We start from the raw sequence: 17,439 nt of genomic DNA on the forward strand, positions 1-17,439 counted from the left end.
TGTACCCTGCACAGTGTTTGTCATGCTTTAGAGTTCTCCTGTCCAAATCAATAATAATTACACTGCCTTTATCATTTAAAATACATTTACCTTTGGAGAAGTCTATAATGCAGTCCTTCTCGCTCATAATATCTATTCCTAATATGCAATTTGTCACAAGGTTTTGTACAACCAGGAATGGCCATTGTACGGTTCCATTACCTATTTTAACGTTTACAAAAACTTGCTTCGTAACCCTACATGACTTATTACCTAGTGCAGTAGTTATTTTACAGTTTTGGGCAGGAAACTCAGGCACAGGTTCCAATTCACACATCTTTTTATAGAAATTAAAAGACAAAACGCTCACAGCTGCACCTGTATCTAGGATAATAGTAGTTGGAATCCCACCTACTACACCAGTAGTAGATGCTAAAACAATTTCATTTGTGTTTAAACGACATTGTGTACTGTCTTGTAAAAGTTCATCTGATATATTGTTATTGTGGTTGTATCTTATAAATAAAACAGGTAGTTTTTGTTTAGAATTACTCGGCATATCATTATTCTGTTGTTCAAGTGTGGTGTCAAATAACTGATTAACATTGAAGTCGCCCCCCCAAGAATTCTTCAGCCACGACCTGGGGCAAAGTAGTGACTGCTTCTAGTTTGTTGGATTAGCATTTGTACTAGGTACTGACACAGATTGAGGTTGTGCATCAGGTGTCATTTCTATTATATTCACATTCGGATATTGCCTATTATGATCTCCAAACTTTTGCGGTTGTAGTTGCTGTTGCGCATTATAACTTACCTGTCGGTCGTAAGGTATGCTCCAATTTTGACCTGGTGGCTGCTGTGGTAAAGCAGAGTTTGAATGAAAGTACTGATCGTTACGAGTCCAACCTTGATGCTGTCTTGGCTCGTAGTTATTATTATTTCTATTTCTGTTTGTGTTTTTGTTATTACCTTTGTATCCGTTGTTACCGTTGTAGTTATTACCGCGGTGCCTTTTGTATGGATTGCCGCATGAAATGTTATTACTGTTGTAACTATTGTTTGTATTGGAATACGCGTGTTGATTTTGATTTCCGTACTGAGACGGCATGTGAGTTTGCTGTTTTTGTTGTACCGCGTATCCAACTGTGGGCGCGCCAGAATTGTGTTGGCAAGCCTGCATGTTTTGCATACCACTAGTGTAAACATTGTGGCTGCTGTTTTGCCGCGCGAAGCGCTGATCTTCAAGTAACATGTCAACCGAATCTAAGGCTGTTAAAAAATAATCTGAATCGTCATCCGGGATATGTAGGAGTTTTTCTTTAACGTTGAAAGGCAATTTGGCCTTCAACGCACGGAGCATATCACGCGTTGCGACTGGTTCGTCTAAAAAGTGTCCCATGTTCAAGTATTTTTCAAAATATCTGCGTAAGTTACCATTTTTACTGTTAAAAGTTTCAGGTTCTAAAATTTGTCTTCTGAGTCGCTCCTGGACGGATTGCGACCAGAATTTGTTCAGAAAAGCACGCTCAAACTCACTGTACGTGGTACATACGTCAGCTTGACTGTATGCCCAGACAGCTGCATCGCCTTGGATGTAACCGACAATATATGAAATCTTTTTCCGGTCACTCCAAGTGCGTGGAAATGCGTTACTAAAAGATTTAAGAAAAATCACCGGATGAATGGTTCGTTTTTCTGGGATAAAAATCTGAAATTGCCTGTGTTTCATTAAGCTTTCATCTTCCTTCGCATTGTGATATGGATTTATTCCACTGTAATTACTGGTATGTTCAGCTGGCGAGTAATTACGATAATGTTGCTGTGGTTTACCATGATAATAGCTTGTGTTTGTGTTTCCACATCGTGGTATGTGTTGTAGTCGTGGTGTGTTTTGTTCTTGTGTATTTGTCGTGTGCGGAATGTGTGTATCATACTCGAATGTATATTGGTTTCTGAACTGTACATTTTGACTGATATTTTCGTTACATTCAGACTGTAGTTGATCGGTGAATTGTCTCATGGGTGCAGTGACGGATTGTACTGCGTCACTGATCTGCTGTTTGTTATTAGTAATGTATTGCGCTACGGAGTCGTGCACAATTGTTGGTAAATTTTCACGTAAGCATCTATCAAAATGTTTGTCTTTGTTCTCAACCCAATCATGAAATTCTTTATTAATATTTTGAAAATGAGCTGTGGCATCAGATTGTAAGATGTCAGTCAGGTGTTGTTCAACATTGTCAAATTTATTCTGTACGTCAGTAATTCGTTTTTCAAGGTTGTCATGTACTGAAGGATATGTTTGAATTTGTTCAGTAAGAACTTCACACGTGACATTAAGGTTTTTTACTTGTGTCTGTAAAAGTGCTACGTCAGTTGTAGTCTTTTCTTGTCTCGTATTGAGCTGGGAAAATTTAGTACTGAGTTCGGTCATCTGTTTGGTCAGTGTGGCGTCTATAAGTTCCACACGCTTACACAATGTGTCACTACCTATCTTGATTGCTATGAGATCAGATTTGATTTCGTCATTTTGTGTTTTTAACTGTTCATTTTGTGTCTCTAATTGTGCCTTTAAGGTTGCCATGTTTTCGGCGTTCTCTTTCCTTATGGTTGCCATATTTTCTGCGTTTTGTTTCATTAGCATTTGTAACATGTCGGCAATGTTTACCGTTTTCAAGGTCTCTGCCCCCGCCGCGTCATTAGACGTGACGTCATGCATTAACATGGGCTCTGATTGAGATTTTGAAATTTTTGTAGTGGACGGCCTATTGTCAAAATTTTCGTCAACACTTGCGTCAATGTTTGATGAATCGTCACTACCGGTTGCTGTCGTAAAGTCATTTTCTAACACTTGTCTCTCGTCCGAGTCGGATTGCGTCTGAATAGTACGTCTTCGCTGTTCCATTTTTGCGTATTGATTTCTAGTTATTACCATGCCACACGTGATATATGTTTCAAGAAAATTTTTGACGCTGATTTTAAAATAAAATGTAGTTGAGCATGAATCGCTCGTAGCAACAATGGCTGTCTGTTAATTTAAAAATATAAACTGAATTTGAGATTATTGGTAATGGCTGCTAGCCATGTTACATGATATCGTACAGAAGTCGGCCATATTGTACACTCGTGTATTGGTATTGTTGCATACGTTATTGTTTAGGGAAAAGTACTGAGAATGAAATTTATCACTGAAACTGTTATGCAGAAAAGAAACACTACAGAATTTACTGAAAAGCTAATACACTGAATTATACGTCTGGTCAAGCCTACCAATGCAAAGATGCTGCGTCTTACCTTATTTTGCTGGAAGTTTCATTGCGTCTTCCCGCAAAATTTCAGAATTGGAAAATATCTTCAGATTTTGTTATCTCTCATACATTGACATCCAGGTCCAGAAAGTTGATTTTTTACGTGAAACAAAGAGAACAATGTAACAAATGACAAAATAACAAGTCCTGTCACGGTCGCCAATATAGAATAAATAAAATATAAAAAAAATGTTATTTTTTTGAATATGTTAATTATTCTATCTGTATGATGGTGATTGTGATTGCAATTGTATTTGCTTATCTGGAACGTGGACGTTTAATTATTCGTTATCAGACGCTTGACAATGGCTTTTTCGTAAAGGCAATGTTACTCGTAGTTGACCGTGAAATAAAACTGAAATAATCGGACTTCGTAATTAAATCGTTTCCAAAGACTGCTGCGGTAGGTGCGGACTCATAATCTAAATCTCAATATTACAATAATTTGCCAGCCATGCCAATACGTCGTACAGAGGTGATTGTCTACTAAACATAAAAAAGTTACACAGTTAGTTAAATCAGATATATTCAATGAATAAGCCTACAGTTCATAATGCTACTTACTTTTATAAATATAAATTCTTTACAGAATCGAGTGCCTAGTGTGGTTGCAACTCGCAGTATTCTTCTATAACATGAAATATGGCGGTGTGCCAGACAATAAAATAAAATACGTGCTTCTCGCACCACTTCAACCAGAGCTCCCCTTTCTTAATCAAACATAAGAGTAACGTAGTTGTGCTTTTGTTTTATCAGCGACACAGCGCTGCAGTTGTGTGCCATAGGCTTTATTTATTTGTCACTGATCATTTATTTAATTAGTATTTCGCGTTTCCGCGGAAACTCACGCTCGGCATGCAAATGTGCCTTTATATACTGTGGTATTCCATGGGACTGATGGGTACTCTCCAAAGACGCAGTTGCCAAGGATAATGTACCGATTTTGGCTTATCACATCTATCGTATCATATAATATTTGTTCCAGACTGGTGCGGCTGTATTACAAGAGGACAAAGGACCCGTGCACACTACTCGCATCGTCAAGGACTCTTTTTGTGAGCATGTGGATAAATTTTCGCATCTCCCCGGGCCATCACAGTTACAAGATCTCAGTGTTATTGAGGCTTTGTGGCCTCCTATGGTGTGACAGGTTCGTGAGGAGTATCCACTTCATTCATAGCTACCTGACGTTGCCACTATTTTTAAGGAAGAACGCTGCAAGACTCCCTCGAAAAACATACAGCTTCTGTATTTAACAATTCTGAGCCTATTGGAAGCTCTTTAGAATGCCAGCGGTTTCCTACACCGTATTAGGCGTGGTCATGTGCTGTGTTTTTGGTATTTCCATATTTCTGTCCACTCCCCGTGGCTTCTGGTCACTCTTTCCACAGCCATTGAGCTAATGTGCTTTTATTAAGTGGAATTAATTCTCTAACTTTAAATGCAGTATCACTTTTAATGCCTCATTTTGTGGTAAAACAGTAACGCTGGCAAGTAAATTATTGTTCTTTCTGCGAAATAGCTCATTAGTAGTTCATTAATAAGATTAAAGATTGCTGCAGCTCGCCATGTTAGTCTACAATGTAGAGCTGCATGCTCACCAGAAATATAGCGCTTCTAGTTTCCACCCGCTCCCCTCAAATCCCCCCCCCCCCCCCCACACACACACCGGTCGTCAAAACCACATCACTTGATGGTTCAGATCGTTGCCTCCATAACTAATGAAGGACTGTTGCTCTTCGTCAGGAAACATAGGTTAGTTTGCAGCCGCGCGATCTGGGGTGCTTTGTCACCGTCAGCGCGGCTCACCCAGTCGGAAGGTCGAGTCCTCCCTCGGGCATGTGTGTGTGTGTTGTCCTTACCGTAAGTTAGTTTAAGTTAGAGTAAGTACTGGGTATGATTAGGGACCAATTACCTAAGCAGTTTGGTCCCATAAGCCCTTACTACAAATTTCCAAAAATTTGTTTGGACTTTTCAAAAATACCATTGCGACAGGAGTCCATTTACTGCTGCACACAGGCAACCTCACCACATCGAGTTCATCATGCTTCACGATGGATGGAGGTGCAGGGTGGCGATGTAGACACTTTTAATGAAATGCAAAGTTCGGGAAAAGAAACGCTCACCTTGAAACTGATTAGTTACCTTATTTGCTGCTACCATTCACTTTTGTTTGTCTTCTGTTTCATTTTACATAATTCAATGCTTTTCGTGCACGTTCAGCCAATCTTCAGGTGTTCACGCATTCTGAAAACTGTTACTTAAAAATAAACTGTGTTACACTAGATTAATATAGCACTCTTAGTTCACTGTGCGCTGTTGGAGGGGCTGTTGGGATATTTGATGGGAGAGTTGGGGGGGAGGGGGGAGGGAGGAAGAGTGGGTGGCCAGACATTTTTGCACAGTGATGTCGTCAGCTGGCGTGGAGCTGAGTCTCGTTGTTTTTATGATTGACACCACGATATGTGGTGGTGCAGATAGTTTTGCATTACTTATTATGTGGCGAAAATCGTGTGATACATTTTTCCATATGACGGTGTTCACTGCGACAAAGCTTCGCTGTTCATCCTTCGTACACTGGAGGAGTTCTTGTGAACATTACGGTTTGCACTATTTATTTTATGATTGTCAAAGCAACAAATATTATATAGACCAAACAGGCAGAAATATCAGAAAGCGATTTAAAAAACATATAGACTGCTACAGACTGCATAAATGTAGATAATCAGTAGTAGCATTGCACATTAAAGACATAGGCCACCCTTTGAAAATCGAAGACAAACTTCAAATTTTACACAAGGTCGGAAAAGAAGTAAGAGAGTAGGTATGATGGAAGAAATGGAAATTTTCGTTAATAATAGAAAATTTGGATATAATATTCTTTATGATATAACCGATTTCAAAAAAACAAAATACTTCAGTGGTCTTCAGCTATTTCTATTGCAATAGATTTAAGACTATCCGATCGACTACTAGTATAATGAATATGGCTATAAAATGCGATAATTGACACTCATCCGCGGTATAAAGCCGCCATATTGAATTGTGTGTATAGTGTTTACATGTATATAAAAGAAATCTGTGCAGTGAATTACATTAAAAGACAGTGACAGTGTAATGTTACACAACAGCTCCGCCAGTGTACCAAGCCGATAGACAGCATCAAAATCGTGAGTGAATAACTGCCATATAGAAAAGTGTATCACGAAATTTCCAACATAATAAATGATGTGTAACTACCTACATCCCTCTCAGGCTTTGGTGTCAATCATAATAAAGAACAAGACGTAGTTCCACACCAGCAGAAGGCGTCACTGGACATCAGTTTATGGCCAACCACTGTCCTGCATCCTTCCTACAAATGCCCCAGTAGCTCCTCCTGCAGCGAACAGTAAACAAAAAGTTCTAGTTTAATCTAATTAAAGGCAATTTATTTTTCTCTATACATAAACGCCTAAAGATGGGCAGAATATGCTCGAAAGGCGTTACATTACGTTCAATTAAACATAAATCAAACAGAAGTGACAGGTAGCAGAAAATGAAATAAATAATTATTCCACAAACACAAACGGTTGTCGTATACAGACAGTATGGTCACAATTAACTTGGCACTGTCGGCAGTGAAGACACCTCATGTAATGAAATGTAGATGAAATGAGAGTAATGTGAAAAATGGAATTCCAGCGGAGCACACGTCACAGATTGGTTCCTGAATGTTCGGGAGAACGCTGTGTAGCCTACTGATTTTCTGAGGTGGGCACCATTTTCTATTTCTTCATAGATGTCCATAAAGTATTCCTTCTTCATTGCATAAAAAATTGTGTGATTATCTTCGACACTGTATGAAACAGAATTTTATGTTCACTCGAAAAAGTCGCGGTAGAAAACGACCAGCAAGCAGCGCATACTAGGAAACAACAGATTTCTGGACATATGCCACCCCGTTATTTGCAGCTTCCTTTGAGGAGACTGCAATTTCGTAGCCGCATTCAGTCGGTAGTAAACATGTCCTTGTAAACAGTACACGTTGCGTCGACGGCACGCCAAACCCCTCCGCAGCTCCCTGTTTCTAACCTTTGCCAGCACCCCCTAGGGACATAACTCTACGCCTAACCTGGACGCATCGTCCACTGCCACTCTTTCATAATTTCGTTATATCTACACAAGTACCTTCAGCTGTCAACTGGTAAAACATGAAGGTCCAAATTTCTAACTTGTCGAAATATAACTCATTTAAACGCTAAAACCAATCAATACTTTTAATGTATTAAAATGAGTAGTTTGTGTAATCATATACGCCCATTTCTGCCTATTATATTTGTGGGTGCCTCACTTTTAAGTTCAGCCGACTTTTGTAATCGGAAACATTTGACGTTGCCCCTCCACAGCACGATGTATGCTATCTCTATTTTTCTAGCTTTCGGGTGTTTTATTTTTCTGTACTTATATTATATATAATGTAAACTTAAGGTTTTACATAACCCTAATATGTAAAGTATCAAGTTCGTCAGAAAAGTTCGGTGAATAGTCTCAGAAAGTAAAGGAAATCAGAATTACAAATAAGTTTTGGCTTACTGGCATTTAAAGTAATCGCCATTAGCCGCGACACGCTTCTGGCATCGGCTGTAAAGCTGTTGGAAAATCTCACCAATCGCTTCTTGTGGAATCGACCGAAGCACCGTGCTCACGCGTAGTTGGATAACCGCAAAATCTGCGAAGCCTAAGAATCTCACAAGTTATTTAAGGTGGGGGAACCAAAAGAAGTCTGCCGGTGCCAATCTGATAAATAAGGAGGGTGTTGTAAGACGGTCTCCCTGCGCCGAGTGAGAAAGTTGAGCACGGGGTTCGCCGTTTGCAGATGGGTGTTTTGCAGGAAATTCCACGGTCCACTCCGGTACAATTCTGATCGAACACGCCGGGAGCGTTGAAGCAGCTGTATCAAAACTCCTTCGTGAACTTTTACATAGACAGTTTGACCCTCGGGTAGAAATTCGCGATGGATCAGTCCCTTGCCGCCTAAAAAGGGAATGAACATCGTCTTAACGCTGCATTTTGTCACCCGACCTTTTTTTGGAGGCGGGGAAGACGGTGAACACCACGCCATTAACTATCGCTTGGTTTCCGGATCGTACATGTAGCACCAGGTCTCATATCCTGTAACGACGCTTTCCAGAAACTGCGGATTGAGGTGAGACGCGATGAAATCACCAGACTTTTCAAACCGAGTTTTCTTCTGCTTGTCTGTCAGCGTGCGCGGTAAAAATCTGGCACAAATCTTCAGGCAATTCACATGCTCGCGAACAGTAGTGCTTGTCTTTGCTGACATTCTCAAAGACACCGCCGATCATCCGCAAGCATGCGTCACACGCGATCGATTTTGTCCGGGATTGTGCTTGTTGGCAGCTCATCCTCGACACATTCCTAAAGCGTTTAAAGCAGTAAAACACACACTTTTTACGCGCAGATTTAAAGCCGTACACTTGCACCAACAGTCCATGAGTCTCAGTCGACATTTTCTCTATTTTGAAACAAAACGTCATGTTAAAGCATTGCTGTATTTTGCAATTACAGGAGTTGTCACAGTGACTCCGTGAGCTTGCTGGTAGCGTGCACCACTGTTTCAATTCGGTGATTCATTCAATAGGGAGCACTCTCTTAATGTGTATGACACCATTCAGGGAACTTTTCAGTCGTATGTTTTATTAAAGTACCCATTATATCCAGAGTTGAGAAAAACCAGGGTATTTAAAAACACAATGTGTTATAGTCGATTTTTGGCTTTTATTGACGTTTTGGACCTGTTTCATACTAACAAGTAGCTCAATTCAAATTCCTACAACTACTTTATTAGTGGACGAACAGATAAATTAAACAGACAAAAATAGTACATTAAATTTTCCTATGTTGGCAGCTAGAGCCTTGTACAGTTATCACAATACTTTTGTTTAAGCACATGATGTCATCGTGAAAAATTCATAATGTGTTCCACCAATGGATCGATATTATATGGGTAAGTCTTGTATAATTATGTGCTTTTCTTTGTTTTATATTTTTTTTCGCGGCAGGTAAAATGCATGAAAAAGAAAATAAAAATTCTTTTTTGTGTATTACTAAGCCAAATTTTATGCAGCTTCAAGTCAACAATACAAAGACATGATTCCAACACTCCGACTGGTTCCATTGGTCTTGATCGTTCCAAATGAAGTTGGCTATTTCTTGATAAAGTTGCACATGAGGTTGATGCAAATATAAAATTTCAGTTAAAAGACCGTAATGCATTCTAGTACCGCAAGATGAGTGGTCTCATATAAAGAATGACCCAGTTATTGCAGCCAGTACCCATACAAGCCAACAAGGATTACTGTTAAATGCAATTGATTGTGAAACCAACCAATAGACAGCTAAATCATGATTAGAGTATTTAGAAGCATTAACTAAAATCAGTGGAGATAATTTTCAGAAATAAGTATTTGCTGTTTAAACTGATAATGAAAACGTATTTTAATAATGTGACATCTTTTAAAAGAAGACCTGCCTGACTTGTTAACATAAGGCTTTAATCTACCCGAAGAAGAAGTAACGCCTACGAGGGTGACAGAGCATGCCGATAAAGTTGACGAGTACTTTCTGAACCACCATCAATCACGTGGTTGGTTAAAGGAAAGGAATGGTCGTACGCCGCAGCTCCCTAATTCTACTACACAGAATCCCCAGCATGATTGCATACAAACGTTTGTAGATAACTGTTCTAAATTTGTAGAAATTGTAAGAGTGCACTCTGTTAACATTAGAAAAACTTGTGGAATGTTGTTCATACATATTATATCGGCAGATACTCATAAGTGTGTAGGTATAGTAACTATGTCAGTACGTTCCACATCTCCTACTAAACCACTGGGCTGATTTTAAGCAAACTTGAGACACATGTCATTTACTGCCCATAAACAATCGCTGTTGGGGTAAGAATCTCTTATTCGTCAAAGTGATGGGGATGATCATGATGATGATGTTCGGTTTGTGGGGCGCTCAACCACGCGGTCATCAGCGTCCGTACAAAGTCCCAATTTCTACACAGTCCATTTTCATTTTTCACAATCCAATCGAATCCCTCTCAGAAATAATGGTGATGAAATAATGAAGGAACACAAACAGTCAGTCCCCGGACAGAGAAAATTCCCAACCCCACCGGGAATCGAACCCGGGAGCTCGTGATACAGAGGCATCATCGCTTGCCTCTAGACAACGAGCTGTAGACAAAGGGATGGTGAGGAGGAAAAGTTGCGTAGCTCGTGACGTGCAAATAGCCAGAGTATATTCATCCAGTGTTTGAGAACGAGAGGAAACTTTACTCATAATTACAAACCATTACCGAACTATTTCTCCTTGATAACCACGACCAAATGATGAAAAGAACAAAGTTTATTGTGTGTTACATTTTCACTGCTCATGCAGTAGAATCGTCGCATCAGGGATGAAGTTGTAATTTATTGCTTGTTTACTACTGACGGACAACGTTCTCATACACCACTGAATGTACCAGCAAAATAATACATTATGTGACCAAAATATTAGGACATCCCCAACAACCAACGTTTTTCATATTAGGTGCATTGTGCTGCCACCTACTGCCAGGTACTCCATATCAGCAACATCAGTAGTCATTAGACATCGTGAGACAGGGAATGGGGTGCTCCGTAAAACTGACGGACTTCGAACGTGGTCAGGTGATTGGGTGTCACTTGTGTCATACGTTTGTACACGAGATTTCCACACTCTTAAACATCCATAGGTCCACTGTTTCCGGTATGGTAGTGAAGTGGAAAAGTGAAGGGATACGTACAGCACAAAAGCGAACAGACCGACCTCGTCTGTTCACTGACAGGGACCGCCGACAGTGTAACGTGTAATAGGCAGACATTTATCCAGACCATCACACGGGAATTCCAAACTGCATCAGAATCCAGTGCAAGTTCTATGACAGTTAGGCGGGAGGTGAGAAAACCTGTATTTCATGGTCGAGCGGCTGCTTATAAGCCACACATCACGCCGGTCATTGTCAAACGACACCTCGCTTGGTGTAACGAACGTAAACATTGGACGAATGAGCAGTGGGAAAACGTTGTGTGGAGTGACGAATCACGATACACAATGTGGTGATCCGACGACAGGGTGTGGGTATGGCGAATGCCCTTTGAACGTCACCTACGAGCGTGTGTAGTGCCAACTTTAAAATTCGGAGGCGGTGGAGGGGGCTCGCATCCCTTGTTGTTTTGTGTGGCACTTTCACAGCACAGGCCTACATTGATGTTTTAAGCAGCTTCATGCTTCCCACTGCTGAAGAAAAATTCGGGGATGGCTATTGCATCTTTCAACACGACCGATGACCTGTTCGTAGTGCACGGCCTGTGGTGGAGTGGTTACACGACTATAACATCCCTGCAAAGGATTGGCCTGCACAGAGTCCTGACCTGAATCTTGTAGAACACATTTGGGATGTTTTGGAACACCGACGAATTGCCAGGCCTCATCGACCGACATCGATACCTCTCCTCAGTGCAGCACTCCATGAAGAATTGAAACGTCCCCTTTTAACAATTTATACACGACTGTGCTTAACCTGACACACAATATTTTGTTAGCGCAACGCAATCTGACTTTCAAAATTCCCTACAAAAGAATGGCCCTGACTAACATTAAACTATACCTGTAAGTAGGCTGTTTATGTTTTCTCTATGTAAGTAGGCTGTTTAGGTTTTTTATTAGTAACGCCACCTCTAGGCTGTGCTGTGGGCAGTCTGTGGCTGCTTTGCATTGTTGTAATACTCGCCATTGTAGTGTTAGGCAGCTGGCTGTGAACAGCGCGTAGCGTTGCGCAGTTGGAGGTGAGCCGCCAGCAGTGGTGGATGTGGGGAGAGAGATGGCGAAGTTTTGAAATTTGTCATGAACTGATATATATATTATGACTTGTGATGATATTAAGGTAAATACATTGTTTGTTCTCTATTAATATCTTTCATTTGCTAACTATCCCTATGAGTAGTTAGTGCCTTCCGTAGTTAGAATCTTTTATTTAGCTGGCAGTAGTGGCACTCGCTGTATTGCAGTAGCTTGTGCAGCGAAGATTTTTGTGAGGTAAGTGATTTGTGAAAGGTATAGTTTAATGTTAGTCAGGGCCATTCTTTTGTAGGGAATTTTGAAAGTCAGATTGCGTTGCGCTAACAAAATATTGTGTGTCAGGTTAAGCATAATCTGAATGACGCAAAACCGGTAGTCTTTAATGACACAGAACAGAGCGAACAAATTAGGAAACTGAAACAAAATCTGAATCAAATTGATACGCAACACCAAAGAGAAATCCGGGAAGTACAAGATCAGCTGACACAGGTAATACAAGAATTACGTATTTCAGAAGACACTCGCGCTCCAACACGGGAAGAGGAACTTAGAAATACGCAAAAGCCACAAAATAATAACACAGGGCATTTCGGTAATTATGAAAGAAATTGGCAAGGTACACCGAATTTTGAGATGGAACCGCCGACACGACGTAACTATGACCGAGATGCTACTCGCCGACACGATGATTTTGACTATAAGCTGTTCATTACTACACGTAAATTCAAAACATTTAAGAATTCTGGCAACGACATTCATCCACAAGCATGGCTTCATCAATTCTCTCATTGTTTTCCTCCCAACTGGTCATTGGAGCACAGATTAGAATTTATGTGTGGCTACTTAGAGAATGAACCAGCTGTAAGAATGCGATCGGTAATTCACGATTGCCACAGTGAAGGAGAATTTTACCATGCCTTCCTCTCAGCATATTGGTCTCAAGCCACACAAGACCGCGTAAAACATGGCATCATAATGATGAAACATTTCGAACAATCTGAATTTTCCAGTCTTGTGAAATATTTTGAAGACATGTTGCACAAGAATCAGTACCTGTCAAACCCATACAGCCCCTCAGAACTCATCCGCATTTGCTTAATCAAATTACCTGAACATTTACGACGTATTATTTTGGCAGGACGTTGCAAAGACGACATTGAAGCATTTCAGGGACTGTTACAAGAATTAGAAATTGACACTGACAATCGCGGAACGCGAAACCAGGAACACAACAATTACAGGTCACATCCGTCGCAATTCCGCGATGAAAGAAGTAATAACTTGACACGACAAGGCTATTCTCACAACACAAATCGTGACCAAAACAGACACCACCCGTATGACAACCGTTGGCAGAGTAGTAATAACTACAGGGAAAGATCACCTCTCCGTGGTAATGATTATCACAGAGACAATAAGAGAAACAGACAATATGGGAACCAAAATAAATACTATCAAGGGAGACAGAATAACTTTAGACGCAACGGACCAACGCGGAGTTACGATTCAGGGAGAAATTCTCCACCACGTGACCGACAAGGAAGAAACTACGGATTCTACCGAAATGACGACAGACGATATGATCATAACGACAGACGTCAATTGCATCAGAACTGGCGGGATTCAAACAGAGCTGGGCCCTCTCGGCAAGGCGAATTTGTGGAAGTTAGGCCTCCAAATCCCAGTAACGACGCGCGGCGACAAAGAGACAGACAATGACTCGCACCGCAGGCATACACGTGCGCCGGCTAGCTCCGAGAAAAATAACATTATATCTGGTACTGCTAATGAGATTTTAATGCAACATTTTGGTTTACTTGAAAATACATTCTGGATTTAAAGTACTTTCTGTGAGATACCAGATGGCACAGTGGTTAGTTTATGTGACAGCTACACGATTTTATCACGACGCTACTAATGAGTGACAATTTACAATGTTGCTTTTGCGGTGTATCTGTTTTATATCTGCACAGTTTTCTGAATTCTTCTGGAAAGAAAAACATGTTTTAGTAGTAACTTTTGTGGTATAGCAACAATGAGACAGCTTTTTCGTGGCACAACAATACGTTACTGTACAGTACTTTCTTCATCACGCCAATAAGCATAATAACTACGACATCTATACGCAAAGCATTTCACTTTTGTTTATCATGAGGTAAGTACATTGGCTTCTGCAGAACTTAGCTTTCGGAGGAAAATAACTACGACACTTTCACAGAGATTATCTTACAACAAGATGCACATTTAGCGCTACAGGACACGCATTTCAGTGATCAATTTTATACTTAAAACATTTATTTTTAAAGATTTTTGAATTACAAAGAAAGTTTTCAGTGATACATTTCATTTCATTGCTGTAATCTGTAACACCTGAGGGTATAATTACATTTATCCTCAGGGGGGTACACGCTTACTTTGTGTACCATGTGTGTGGCAACCACAAGGAACCCTAGCTAATATGGTATTTGCTTATACAACTTTACACATCGGTACCATATTTCTCTAACACACAAATTACACAGCTATCTGATCATGTAACTGAGAGATAAACTTTTTTTATTACATCAGTGACATATGTTTACGCAATACACAGTTGGGTAACTTCACACTTATGAAACTGTATTTTGTCTGTACTTTGTAAACTGTTCATATTTTTTCGGAACCACTGTGATACTATGAGAGCTTTGAATGATGTATTTGGTATGGATTCATGATTTTTAAAGTACGTTTGAGGCAGATGACACTTTTGACATGAGCAGAGAATTTTTTTAATTATTGGAGGAAGCTACGACGATTTTGAGATTTGACTGAGGTGTTATGATGTTATTTTTACGACGACGATGTGTATTATGCTGCTGAGGTATGTTTACGATTAATAGGCTGAGGCTACTATATGAGTTATTTGATTATGCTTCATATTTATAATGACGAAATATTGACGAGTGTCGATGGATACGTATATGTGTAATAAGGTAAGGAGTAATGAATAGTGGGTAGGGACTCTTGACTTGTGAAAAAGGATGTTGGAAACCAAGAATCGTACTTTAAGAGTTATGACATGTGTGAATCATGTGTGAATGTATCACAATGCCACTGAACATTTTTTGGACACTGTTATATCAATAGCATTTTGTTTCTACAGATTTGCAACGCTAATTCTTGACCTGTGAAATATTTTTATATGACTGCCACGGTAGCGGAAACTGCTGTCGTAAATATTTCCGTACGAAAGTTAAGTGACCACCTGCACGTAATGCGTCGCGGACACCCAGCTGTGTCAGTCGCCTGGAGAAAAAGCCATTATTGCGAGCCCTTTTCAGCGGCACAGGTAGAAAAAAAAAAGGGGACGTGGGACGTGTCAAACACCTGGAGAACAAGCCATTAGGGTGTGCCTTTCATCGCTAATGTGACACCCTCGTTACTTGAAAACATATGATTACTCGCACTTTGTGCTAATTACTGAAATGCTTATGAATTGATGGGAAATATTCGTACATCTGCAGACCTGATTACGACAAGCGTCTTTCTACGAGAGTTGAGAGAATTTCTACTAACTTATGAAATGTCACATGACTACTGAATGATATTTTTATGCTTTGCTTTTCATAATTGCTTATTTCACTTGATATCTGGTTTCCAGCTGTGTTGCAGCATTGCTTTTATAAAATAAAATGCATTTGCTAATGTGAACACTTTCTGTCAACAGATCTATTAAATAATTATTTTATGATCCACATTCTTTAAAAAAGGAGCACTTGGAAAGGAAAGAACAATAAGAAGGAACTAGTAACTGCATTCATAATTTTCTTTTCAAGTAATTGGTAACTTTTTGGTAGAATAACTTCTTGTGGTGCACCACTTTAATTACTTAGACATTAAGATGTGATTATACATTTGCCTTATCTGCATTGTTATCTTTAGTGTACTATTTTTTCTGCTTGAGCTATGTCATGTTTAGGTATAAGTTACTGCTGTTTGCCAGGCATAGTGTTACTGAATTTTAATTTGTGTTACTCTGCTAAGCCAGATTCAATTATTTTGTTTACTGCGCATTGGCTCACATTAGTTGTAATGTTGCATTGCTTGTTAATTTAGATTTACTGTAGCTTGCTTTGCACATTTCCATTTTTTTTCTCATTGCTGTTTGTGTTAATTGTTTTATGTGCTGCTGCATTGCCTCGTCCCTTAGTTTAGCATCTGAGCTCAGTAGATTTAAGTTAGCTTAAGAGGGGGTAGACTATATAAGAAACTAACTATGATGAATTGGAAGAAATGCATTTAGACGCTATAAGAAAATGGTTTGGCCAAAAAAAAAAAAAAAAAAAAAAAAAGGAAAAAAGTATTTTAGGTAGGATTTTCTTGGAAATAAATGATGAGGTAAGATAATGGAAAATAAAAATGAGGTAAGAGATGTGTGAACATATAAACACAGAAAGCATGCTTAGTTAGAATTTTTTTTGGTGGAAACAAAGGATGAAATAAGAGGAAAGATATATGAAGTTTTGGGTTGGACTGCAGTACCAAAGGTTACACTGAAAACGAACCCTGTCCTTTCCTATTGGTGTTATCCCACTATGTGTGTGTGTACCCTTGTGTATTTGTTTTCTTCCTGTCTCTGTGTAGTTTCATAGAATTTTTTCTTCTTTTAATATTAAGCTACATTCACTATGATGAGGAATACTGTTATCCTCGAATATAATTGGCATTAATAATGTGTTATTTACTTTGTAAAGATGTTTAGACATTATTTACTCTGTTTTGTGTTAATGCTCATGTGTGAAGTTGATGTTTCGAAAGTTATTCTGATCTTTTATCTATGTACTTATGTCATAATTCCTGTAACACTGATGTATATGTTTATTTCTATTCTTTTGTAAAGCCTGTACTACAAATGTTATCTGTATTATTATGTTTTTAATGATGTATTTTGTACCTTTGTAATTGTATTCTTATGTTATAAAATTGTAATTGTCACCAGTTCATGACATTATTAACTTGTTAGTTACATTTCACTGCACACGTTTCTGTTGGTCATAGTATATGGACAATATGTGAGAAGTAGGGACTGATAGTGTTTGCACGTGTGTTAATAATTCAGCAAGGGACTGGATAACAGCATTGCTGGTTCTAAGGACATTTCAAACAATTTTTTTTGTGAGTGGACAAGTGGTGGTTTATGGACTTGCTATATTCTCTGCAAGACTCTTCGATGGTGATTGTGCACCTGCACAGTCGCAACAGATGGCTGCTGGCCGTC

The sequence above is a fragment of the Schistocerca americana genome, chromosome 4, assembly GCF_021461395.2.
Source record: "Schistocerca americana isolate TAMUIC-IGC-003095 chromosome 4, iqSchAmer2.1, whole genome shotgun sequence".
Taxonomy (NCBI): Eukaryota; Metazoa; Arthropoda; class Insecta; order Orthoptera; family Acrididae; genus Schistocerca; species Schistocerca americana.